The sequence below is a fragment of the Anastrepha obliqua genome, chromosome 3 (assembly GCF_027943255.1).
Source record: "Anastrepha obliqua isolate idAnaObli1 chromosome 3, idAnaObli1_1.0, whole genome shotgun sequence".
Lineage (NCBI taxonomy): Eukaryota > Metazoa > Arthropoda > Insecta > Diptera > Tephritidae > Anastrepha > Anastrepha obliqua.
Genome location: NC_072894.1, coordinates 92,878,751 through 92,891,055, shown reverse-complemented (window position 1 = coordinate 92,891,055; position 12,305 = coordinate 92,878,751). Strand labels below are relative to the sequence as shown.

General features: G+C 34.1%; 1 protein-coding gene across 5 annotated transcripts in view; it reads left to right on the top strand.

Annotated features, from left to right (window-relative positions):
* The window catches only part of LOC129243074 (uncharacterized), a 436,614-nt gene that overhangs the window by 179,561 nt on the left and 244,748 nt on the right, over positions 1-12,305 (top strand). The gene's annotated exons all lie outside the window — the stretch shown is intronic.

Sequence of the window (12,305 nt, the reverse complement as noted above, 5' to 3'; positions counted from 1 at the left end):
AAACACTGTCGAGGCCAGCTCTCACATCACTGCAAAACCTCTTTAATTGCTATTTCCTAGCAGCGAGAAGGTCCATCGAAAGTCTTAAAGGTCTTTAGCAGGTCCTTGATTTTAATTTCAAAATTTTAAATTTTTAATTTATTAGTTTCATATAGAGTTCTAACCAATAACTCCTCAAATTAAATCTTTGTGTGGGTTACATTTTATGCATAAGTATTTTGCATCTTTGCAACACTACGTGTTCTGAGCTGTAATTCGATACTTTTATCTCTAGGTTTGGTATTATTTAGCGTAAACTTGCAAATAACGGTTTTACTTACGACCTTCATGTGTTCCTTTTTCAGTGAGTTAAAAAATTCATCTCGCCCAAAAAATGGAATTAACTCTTGAACATTTTCGTGCCATAATTTATTACGATTTTCGGTGAGGATTACGGAGACAGGAGGGCATTGATGAACTTACTTCGACTTTTGGCGTTGAAGCACCACAGTTAGCCACTATGAAACGCTGATACAACGACTTCCAACGTGGACGTCGATCCTTGCAAGATGAATTTCGTGAAGAACATCAAAAAACGGTTGTTACGCCACAAATAATGGATGTTGTGCATCAATTAATAACGCAAGAATATCATGTGACATAAAAAGTGTATTTTCGTTGACTACCGCATGAAAAAAAACTCCTTTCAACTGGTGTAAAGACATGTTGAAGAAATTCAGGCGCGGTGGTACAAAGCACTTTGAGGACATCGTAACAAGTGAAGACTCTTGGAACTATGTATCGGTGTTCCAAGACTATTATTGGATTAGCAAAAGTTGTTTGCGAGAGAAGCATCTCAAAGAAAATGGTCGCCTGTGTTTTCAGAAAATCAGGTCATGTGGCAACTGTATCACTAGAGAAACTTTTAACAGCCAATTATGAGTGGTAGACCACTATTTCTTTGCCAGAAGTTTTAGGAGTACTACGAATCATCCTTCATTAAGGCAATGCGAGCTGTCACGTATGGGCTCACGTAAGAGAGTTTTTGAGCACTCAAAGATAAGATAGAATCGAATTAGTGGACCTTATGGCTCTGAGTTGTCAGCAAATGATTATATTTTTTTATTAAGGTTTTGTTTCTTTGCAAATCAAAATGTCGCAAATAATTTGTATACAGCGCAAACAATCAATAGGACGTCGAAAAACTTTAGAAGATCCCTTATTATGCTGAAATATTCCAATTTATTATATATATCTAATTGCCTGCCTAAAGTGCAAAATATGCAAAAGTCATGGGTCACGCCTAGACTCTGGCTTGTTGTAATGGAAATCAGATCAGTAGAAATTTTGCCCCTTTAGCATTGAGAGTCCTCCACAATTGTCGGGCAATTCTGTAGGAGAACTCGTTACGCTATCTTTAGATCACTGTTTTTACTGCGCTTCTGTACTTCCCATAAGTTTTCAAAATAACAAGTTGTCCTTATTGTGCGCTTTAAAAAAAAGTTGTCGTCCGTAAATTTTCTTATAGGGTTTCGAAACCTCACTTACTATGGATGAACTTTCTATTTACTTGCAACGATCTAATGCTGTCTAATAGAGAAACTTTCTTGGACCGTACCACTCTTGGTTTTAAATTCCTCCTATTCTTAATTTTCTGCTTTAGTATTTACTTATGCCTACTATCTCAGCCTTCTCTACTATAATGTAGGGCTTCTTTCGGAAAATTTGCTTATGTATGTTATATATAAATACAAATTTAGATTTCATAAAGTTATTTACGTATCAATTATTTATTTCTATCAATACTGCATAAATAAAACTCAAGTCATTGCTGTTGAAGTTGTTTGTTAATTAGAAGAAAATATTTTTTAATAATGATTTCGAAATTCCAAAACATTCACAAAATACTCATATGTGAGTGTATATACATACATACGTGACCGACTGACTGACTGCTGAATACTTACTTAGCCTAGTTGTAATGATACGCTTCAGCTCAGTGCTACTAACTTAATTTTTCATGCTCTTGCATCGGCACTGCATACGTTTGTAAGTATGCAATGCCCATGCGATCTAATATTAAATTAACAGCATGTTGTATAATTGTTCATAATTATAACAATTAAAGTAGCGCCAGCAAAACAACGACAATAACAACAATCGAAATTGTATAATATTAGCCATGCAATTCGAAAAGGCAACTTGGTTAATATAATAAAATAGTAAAAATACGCACAGGGAAGTGTTTGTGGCAGCAATATTTTTTCCACACTAACAAACACACATTTATATTTATATATTTTCCACAACTTGAGTCCGTGCGCCGCATGCAGTGGCACGATTTAATGCGAAGGCAGGCGGTAGCGAGGCGTGCGAGGTGACGTTCCGATGTGTGGGTGCATCAGCATACTTATGAGCAGCCATCAAATAACGCTGTACGTAAGTATGTATTTATGTGCATAGCAATGTGCCACAAACACAATCATAAAACTGTGAAAAAAGGAGGAAAATTTCCCCAAAGCACTTATGCGTTGGTGCAGTAGCTGCGCATAAAAGTGAAATGCTGCCAACGCCAACGCCACGACGCAGACGTTGCAAGAAGGCAAAGAAATGAAATGAAAATTCCTATGTACACATATGCATATGTATGTGTAGAAAAATGTGAATGAAAACGAAATGAGCGTGCAGGTAGCAGAAATAGAAATGGAAAGTATTGTTGGCCGCGTGAATGCGTTTTTGTACAACAGCAACATAATGCATACGGAAATTTTAGGTTGACATACTATTTTGAAATAAAAGACAATCTTAAGCATTTTGATTGCATCGAAATATAATAATTGTATTCTATTATAATATATAATATACAGAAAATAAATCACTTTCTCAAATAAATAAAATTACATTTATTATTTTTTAATTTCTTTCAATGATAAACCATCATTACTGCAGTTTGCAATTATATTTATTTTTATTCTGGCACTCCAGAGGGAAAAATGAACAAATGATAAGAATAATCCATTTTCTTTCTTTCCGTGCACAATTTTCGGATCACGCGATCTTTGTGCCGTTGGCTGAACGAGAACTTAAAATATGTCTAAAACTCAAAAATCTTTTTTATATGCGTTCACGGTTTAAAAACGTATACTTTTTAATGAACTATCTTCCACTATTACTTCGTTTATTCTATTCCCTTTCAACAGTGTGCTTTTGCATACCGATGACACCGGAACAGTCAGTCTGTGTTCAACTAACTAAAGGGTGATTTTTTAGCTTTAATCTTTTTAAACAGTTGGTTTAAACAGCTGACGCACCTTTCGTGTTTTTTTTTTTCACTGTCAAACATCTTCAGTTTGGTCTATAATTTAACCATGAATCGTCTTACAAACGAACAACGCTTGCAAATCATTGAATTTTATTATAAAAATGCGTATTCTGTTAAGAAAGTTTAAAGTCGATAAATTGTGTTCAGTGACGAAGCTGATTTATGGATCAATGGGTACGTAAATAAGCATAATTGTCAATTTTGGAGTGAAGATCAGCCAGAAGAATTGCAAGAGCTACCAATGCATCCAGGAACGGTGACAGTTTGGTGCGGTTTATGGGCTGGAAGTATCATTGGACCGTACTTCTTCAAAGATGCTGCGAATCGTAACGTAACTGTGAATGGTGAGCGCTACCGTGAAATGATATCCAACTTTTTTTTTGCCCAAAATGCAAGAGTTTGACTTGCATGACATGTGGTTTCAGCAAGACGGTGCCACATGCCACACAGCACGCGTAACAATGGACTTGTTGAGAGGCGACTTCGGTGAACATTTTATTTCACGTTCGGGACCTGTCAATTGGCCACCCAGATCGTGCGATATAACACCTTTAGATTATTTTTGGTGGGGCTATGTTAAAGCTCATGTCTATTCAGACAAGCCTGCTTCAATTAACGCATTGGAAGACAACATTAAAGCATTTATATGTGAGATACCGACCGAAACATTGGAAAGAGTATGCCAAAATTAGACTAAGCCAAAATTAGACTAAGCGGATGGACCATTTGAAGCGCAGTCGCTGTCAACATTTGCATGAAATAATCTTCAAACGCTAAATTATATTGATTTTAATAAAAATTACATGAATTTTTCTAAATTTTACGTGTGTTTTTTTGAAAAACTTTCCTATAGCTTTTAAAAAATTACCCTATATAATCTGCTTATTTTTAATTGGCTTGTTATGGCCTTATTAACCCTTTCGTCACCGATTTTTCTCTGTTTTTGCAGTGACTTGAATTCTTTTCACTTGTAATCTTATTATATTAATTTTAGAAGTGGCTACACAAACATCGTGTTAATTCTGAAAAATAAAAGAATCAACACTCCTGCAGAGTTTTTAAAAATTACTTTGCTTAATTTTTTAGAAATAAGTTGCCATTACTGCTTATCAAACAAAAACAAAAATAATGCTACTGGTAAGCATATAAACACTTGTTTCCGTTTTCAATAAATAAGTAAATTGAATAGTTACGAAAATATGTGTAATTTTTATATGGTTTTTCGTTTCTACAAGCAGCATCAAGCGTTTTTTTTTTTTGTATTTTGAACAAAATTACTTAAAGTATTTGATTGAGCCCACATGACTTCTGTATGATTTTGAAATCAATTAAAAGTTGTCCGTAATGAGCAACTAAAAGTTGGCTATTTTAGTAATCAGCCACGCAATTCCCGACAAGGATGTGCGTTTTGTTTTGTGAACTTATAATTTATTGGGCAACACTTTGAAATATTGATTCATCAATGATTTAATAACGATGGAATATAGAAATGAGTTTCGTTAGTTTATTACCATTAATTTTATTAATTATTTACAATTGTTTAAAGACTTTTAGTCGATGTGTTGTTACCGAGTTTTCGCTTTGCTTCGCACCTTAATAAATTTGAAGTCAATAAAGATTAACAGCAAGCCTTTTCCATCTTTATACCCCATTCAATGAGCACATACCCTCTAATTACAATAATAATCAAGCATATTTAGCATAGCCGATAAAAGTATAATTTTTCAACATAAAAAACATTTTATATCCATTATAATTCATAAAAAATAAAACATAACTCTGTATGCATAAAAGATAATTACTAAAGTTTTTGTTAATTATGGAAGTACCAAAGCCAATCCCCTCTATTTCTTCAACAGCAGTCGCTCGTTGCGCCCTACTCACCTATTCGAGATGAAAGCAGCAAAATAGTAAAAATAACCATAGGAGATTTAAATAAAAATACGAGCTGTTGTTGCAGTATATAAATAAATTTGTATTTGCCCATCATTGTTAATGTGGCCACGACAATAGTCTTCATCAACTCAATTTCGTAGTAAGCCATGACAAGCAGCATCATCGTACGCTGCTAATCGACTCTATCGTAAAAATTCTTCCAGCTACTTTGCAACATTTTTTCAGTCAATAAATTCTGTGCACAGTATTCGAATTGTGTATTTTACGTCATTTTTAATGCAACGACATAAATTTGAATAGCGCGATTTAGACGCCAATAAAATTAGACAAGCTCAACGCGAATATTTTCATTCAGTATAGTAAATTTATTGACTGTTCGCTGAATGAGTCTTGAGTTTGGTGAAATGACATTACAACTTATTATACCCGCGTATATGTGCGCAAGGGTATTATAATTTTATACACGTAACGGTTGATGTAACAGCGTAAGGGAATCGACATAGATATAGATATATACGACGGTCGTTTAAAAAGTCCATGCAAAAATAAAAACCACTTAATTGTTTAGGGTAAACCATTTTGATTTTTCGACATAGTCTCCTTTTAGATTTCACGCTGTCCAAGTTGGAAAAATAATCATTCGTTGCTGCAATCACCTGCTAAAATATTCACCTGAAAAATATCTATTTCACGCCAGCCAATTCGAAGAACAAATTCGGAGAACAAATATTAGTCCAAAGGATCCGAAGGAGCCAAGTCTGGAGAAAAAGTAATATGTGAAACGAGGCGTGAGTTTGTGCGTTGTCATGATGGAAAAGGAAAATCACTCGGCTTCCTCGATTCAAACGAATGCCAAATACAAAGAGGTATACCGATCTGACTGAAACTTGGTGTGCGTCCTTCCAATAGAGGCTACTAACTAAAGATAACTTCGGTACCTGTCAGTATTGCCATCTCTCTCTGACTTTACACGGACTTTTTAAACGACCCTCGTAAATAATTATATACCAATATAGCTGAGCAAATATTAATGTATTTCAATGATGCCTGGTGCACATATTACTCTTTGCTTAGGGTAGTTCGGTATTGAAAATCGGTTACCAATCACGCCCACCTACCAGCTAAGTGCAATTTTCAAAAAATAAAACCAATCAAAATTATAGTGAAATTATGATGAACCGAAGTAAAGAAATGCGACTCAAGTAAAATTTAAAAAAAAAAACGAGTTGTGACACGCCCACTTTTTGGTAAGTGCGTGTATCTCAATAATGACTTAATAAAATTCGCCCAATCTTGGTACACGTATTGCTTCCCACCTCAATTCAATTTCACTGATTTATTTTTGAGATCGAATGAAAACCTTGCCCGCTATTTGCCCCACCTCATTTAGATCCGACATAATTATTTATGAGATTGGATAAAAACCACGTCCACTTTTCATATGTTAAGACTTTTGTGCCTCTAGTGTTATAAGCTTTAACTCCTATTGGCTATGAATTTGTTTGATTCCAAAAATTAACAACCAGCCAAAATTAAATTTTTCTAAAATTTGCGTCCAAACCGAATTTAGTCTTCCTTACTTGTTTTTATTACAAATAGTATATTATTATTTAATTGAGTAATATCTTAAAATTTGCTCTTGGAATATTCACTCCGAAATTGCATGTCACACCACATTTGCTTTATTGACAGGTTTAAAAGAGGAACAAACATTTTTTGTTCGCAAAAGTGTGGGGTGTCGTCAATCACACTTATGAATGTGAAAAGTAGTCAGACTGAAAATCTTTGAGACATATACACGCAATAATTATTGGCATGTCACATTTTTTGTTTTGTTTCCTACCTTCATGTAGGGGTGATTGCAAATTAGTCGCATACTTTTTGAAAAATGTCAGTGTTCAGTAAGATATTCGTACTCGTTACTTAAATTGAAATATAATTGCGGAAGCCAGTTCGCAGTCTGTAGTCGACATTTTAGAAACACCAATATTGTATTATTACTTACCAAGTGTAGCGAAAATATGCGGTTGCGACGAGATAATTTTATAATTGGTAGTGCTAATAAAATCATTATCATGGCATTCAATTAAGTGTTTAAGCGTAAAGGCCGCTACAAGTGTTACGATGATCACATAAATCACAGGAGTGAGCACGATTGAGATATTCGTGTGAGATGTGAAGGGGATTTGTAGCAGAGACCCATTTCATAGATAAATATGTAGAATAAGTGCTATATATTTTACACTGAAATCATCGGTGATAGATACCACCAACTTAAAAATAGGCGAGTCTTCAAAATACTTTAGAATACTAGTGGATGAAAGAATTATACAGAGCACAGAATACAAAATTAGAAGAAGTCGGGAATGCCGGTGTTAAGCTGCCTTTATACATCTTAAGGATGCAAAGACAAGAATAAAAGCGGATCAACTCTAATGTGTTTCTGGAAAAACAGCAATAACGAAGAAGAGCTCGGAGCCCTAGGATACCTTTTTTACGTCCACTATGATATAATTTAAAGACTTAATTTTTTTGATAATCTCAGTGATTAAGTTAAGCTATAAGTGAAGCAACAGCTCAGATTCGGCGGTTTCATACTCGCATACTTTTTTATGGTTACTTTTCAGAATTAAAACAGAATTGACTTAATGTGTGCCATATTCACGCATTTTTGATTTCTGTTGAGTCATTTTTCAAACTAACTCTATCAAATTTTCAGATTAAATGCTTCATTTATTAAGAAATAAAACGTATTAATTCAAGTTTACAAAATATTTAAAAATAAAAAATAAACATCTGTGGGCTCATTTTGAAAACCAACTGAAAAAGCATGTTATTAAAAAGAAGAAAATAGATCCTTTAACATGCAAGAAACTGGTCGAATCCATGCCAAGAAGACTGAATGCTGTGAGAAAAAATAAAGGTTTGCCGACTAAATATTAATTACATTGCTTTTTCTTAAATATTTTTTGCCTAGCTCTTTTTATGTTTGTATTTTCTATGTACGAACGCGTTGAAGTTTGTTTAGTTTAGTTTTGAAAAATATGCTTAACGAAAATAAATGTAACACATAAACGCATTAGTTTTGCATTTCAATATATATTTTTTTATTTAAAACTATATCACTTGGGTGTCCAAGTTCTTTATTGAGCCACTGTATGTAACTAGTTGCTATAATATTGCACTACCTAAGCCAACAAATTTTAAACTTCCATGGTTTGCCAAAGAATGCCTTAGAAGGAAAATGAGAGGTACTCACATCTACATACTTTCAGATAGCCAAGCGGCTCTAAAAGCCCTTCTATCAACAACTAGAACCTCTAAATTGGTAAACGATTGCCTAAACCTCCTAAACACGTTAGGAAACCTCAACACAGTAACACTATGTTGGATTCCGGGACATGAAGGACATGAGAGAAATGAAATGGCTGACGACCTTGCAAAACAAGGAGCAAATATGCAACTTACTGGTCCTGAGCCTTTCTGTGGACTGACAAAAGGCCACATTAATGAATTCCTTAGGAAATGGGAGGAGAGAAAACTTGCCGCACACTGGCTAAACTGTGCCGGTCAGCGTCAAGCCAAACTATTCCTAAGTCCCAACAAAGGAATATCTGACAAACTTCTCTCACTAAACAGAGTAGATCTGCGTCTTTTAACCGGATACCTTACAGGTCACTGCAGCCTGAGGTACCCTCTAAACAATGTTGGTCTATCCGAGACCAATGTCTGCCGCTTTTGCGAAATGGACATAGAAAGCTCAGAACATGTGCTTTGTGAATGTCCTGCGTTGGTGACTGGTGAAAACTGTGCTAAAATTTCTAAAAAGCCTAAAACTCTAGGGTTACAATATAGGCCTTTCACAATAGATCAGCTCTGGTCGCAGTGCGTAATGGCCTTCTAATAATAATAATAATAGTTCAATCGAGGTTGATTTGGCGCACGCTGCAACTCTCTGATCAACGTTCCACGACATTTTGCAGAGGATTATGTTAAAAATCCATACAGTTTAAGTTCGATTTAATCAAATCACAAATATCTATATAATTTCACTTCTGGCTTTGGATTCCTTAAAATTGGAATTAAATGGATTTGATATTTTTATTTCGCATGTATTTTTTATTTCGTATGTACTCGCGATGCTTAAATCCGTGCTTATACACAAAACACCAATCCACAATTTCACGCTACTAATCTTGTTTCTCGAACCTCAACAAATACACTTTCTACATTTAATAGCAGTGATTGAATAAGTAATTAATTAAAAACCCAACGACTATTTAGCTATACCTTAATTATGCGTACATATGTACATATTAAATATTTACATAAAGTCTGCCCACTTAGATACGAGAAAACAAATTTCATCTATTTTAAACTGTTACTGTTACACACATATGCACACACACACACGCACACACTTACATAAGTTAAATAGTCAATTAAATACCGACTGACTAATTGCGCTCAGCGTGAGAATTGCGTTAATCATTTGGAACCCTGTTAGCCGCCATACTGACTCACCACATCCAAAGCAAACGCAATTCAACAAAACAACCAGGCACACTCCAGCTAGCTTTAGCCTCGCTAGAAGTATTGTATTTGCATGTGTAAAGTAGAATTTTGTTAATACGCGCCAAGTAAGGTTCATTTTCGAATTCTAAAGTCCGCCGGTTGTTAAGATGCTAATTACCGCTTCGTATAATAAAGTTAATGATTTTTAGCAGAATTGATCTTACGTAAAAACAAGATTGTACGTACATACACGTATGTTAATGGCTAATTGGAACAAATATTCGAGTACTGTGTTTAACATCTGTAATAAAAATACGAATATAGAATATCTGATTTGAAATGTAACATACAACTAGATGATTTTTCTTTAGTTTGGGGTAAAAAAGATTTTAATGTTTGTATGTATGTGTATGTGTATGTGCATATAAGAAATTTTTATTTACACTGTGCCGTCATTACTTACATACTTTAAACGATGAATAAAAAATAGATAATCGCATCTAGCCAGAGAAGTAACGATAATTACTACAACAAGTTATTATAACAATCCTCAATTCAAATCTGAACTAGGGAGAATAGTGAGCGATTCCATGTCATTCCATTTTGGACTTATGGATCATCAATTTTTCTGAAAATTGGTTTATTTGGAGGTTTGAGTATAATAATATGAAAACTGGAACAAAAATTGAAAATAATTAAATTTTTTTAGATTTATTTAATGTTGAAAATTTTGGTATGGAAATTTTTAAAGTAAAGTATCTTCGTTTCTTTATAACATTTTTATTTTGAATTTTCATTTTAATATTATTATAATTTTTTTAAATAATAATTATTTTATAAATATATTTTAAACAACAAACAAAATATTTTTATTTTGGGGAAAAAATTTGTCTGTTACTTTTTTACTGTTCTAGTGAACGCTAACATACGAAATCGTATAATATATCCGTTTCAAAATCGATCGAAGTGGCGTTACGTAGATTAGTAAGCAGATACCAGGTATTTTTTATTGTTCATTGTATATAACGGGTGGCGCAAAATTAACCATTCAACTTTTTACTAAAAAAAAAAAATATTTTTGAATGACGGAAATCTTTATTTTGTCCCTTACGTGCTCCATTGCTTGTCTGTTTGTATGCTGCAGCTGTCTGGCTCACAAGTGTCAAATATGATTGACATTTCAATATGGAAAAAGTAACGCCTCAACAACGTTTACAAATCGTACAATTGTGTTACGAAAACCGACGCTTTGTGAAAACTGTTCACCGAGCGCTCAGGCCAACTTATGTGTACATAACCACTCAACTATGAGGCCCATTTTTGCCGAATGGCAGCCCAAATAAGCAAAATTGCCGTATTTGGGCTGAAGAGCAACCCGAAGTCATTCAAGAACAGCATTACATCCATTGAAAGCAACCATTTGGTGTGGTCTATGGGCTAGAAGAATCATCGGCCCATTTTTTTGAAAGATGAGGCTGACTCCAATGTAACAGTGAATGGCGAACGCTATCGCGCCATGATTAACGACTTTTTGATGCCGAAAATTGAAGTCCGTGTCTTCACAACATTTGGGACTACTTACCATACAGCCCGTGAAACAATAGATTTACTATGCCGTCTCGTCTGGGACTAGTGGATTGACCATCAAGATCGTGTGATATCCGCCTTTGGACTTTGATTTGTAGGGGTGTGTAATGTCTAAATTCTGCTGAGGTATTGGAAGCCAACTTTGCTAAAGTTATTCACGTGATACCGACCGAAGTCCTCCAGTGTGTCATTCAAAATTGGTCTTTTATTTCAATTTAAAAACCGATACCTCTAAATTGATCACATTTTATTGAAGTGCGAAAATTCTGCAATGCACATACTATATTTCCGAAACTCTTAAAAAACAAATTATGTGGACAATAACATTTTTTTTTTTGAGTCAGTTACTTGGAAAAACTTGGAATAGAAGCGTCACTTAGTAATGCTTAAGGAGAAGGTTAAAGGCTACAAAATGCGACAATTTTCAACATTTTTATTACACATGAGAAAATCTTCTTGTACTCGGTACCGGAGCTCTTTTCTCTCCAGCACGTCATGTTTTTTGTAAGAGGACAACCAAGTTCCAGAAAAATTATTATAAATCTATAAAGTATTTTATAGTGTCAAATCAAGAAAAATAGAGCGAAGTTTAAAAAACAAAATGTATACGCTTATTTCTTTTCACTGCTTTACTAAAAAACTATTTTCAAACCATTATTTTAACTAAAGCCTGACTAAATTGTTTACTTCAGCATTGTTGCTTTGAAGTTAAAATGAGTATATACTTATATGAACAAGAAATGTGCAAGTACAAATTAGTAGATGGAACTAAAGAGCATTTTGCTCTAATAAATAAAAAAATTAACTTCATTCATATTCTTCTTTCATAAGATAACCCTATCGTCATATCAGACACCTATACAGATTTAAAATAATTTTCCGTCTGCAAGGTTCTGAAGGTACTGAAACTATCAAACCTTAGATACTCGTAGACAGCTGAGCTCCAGTGTCGTGTAACATGTAATGACTATTGAGTATTATAGAACTGAAATATTTGCAAAAATTG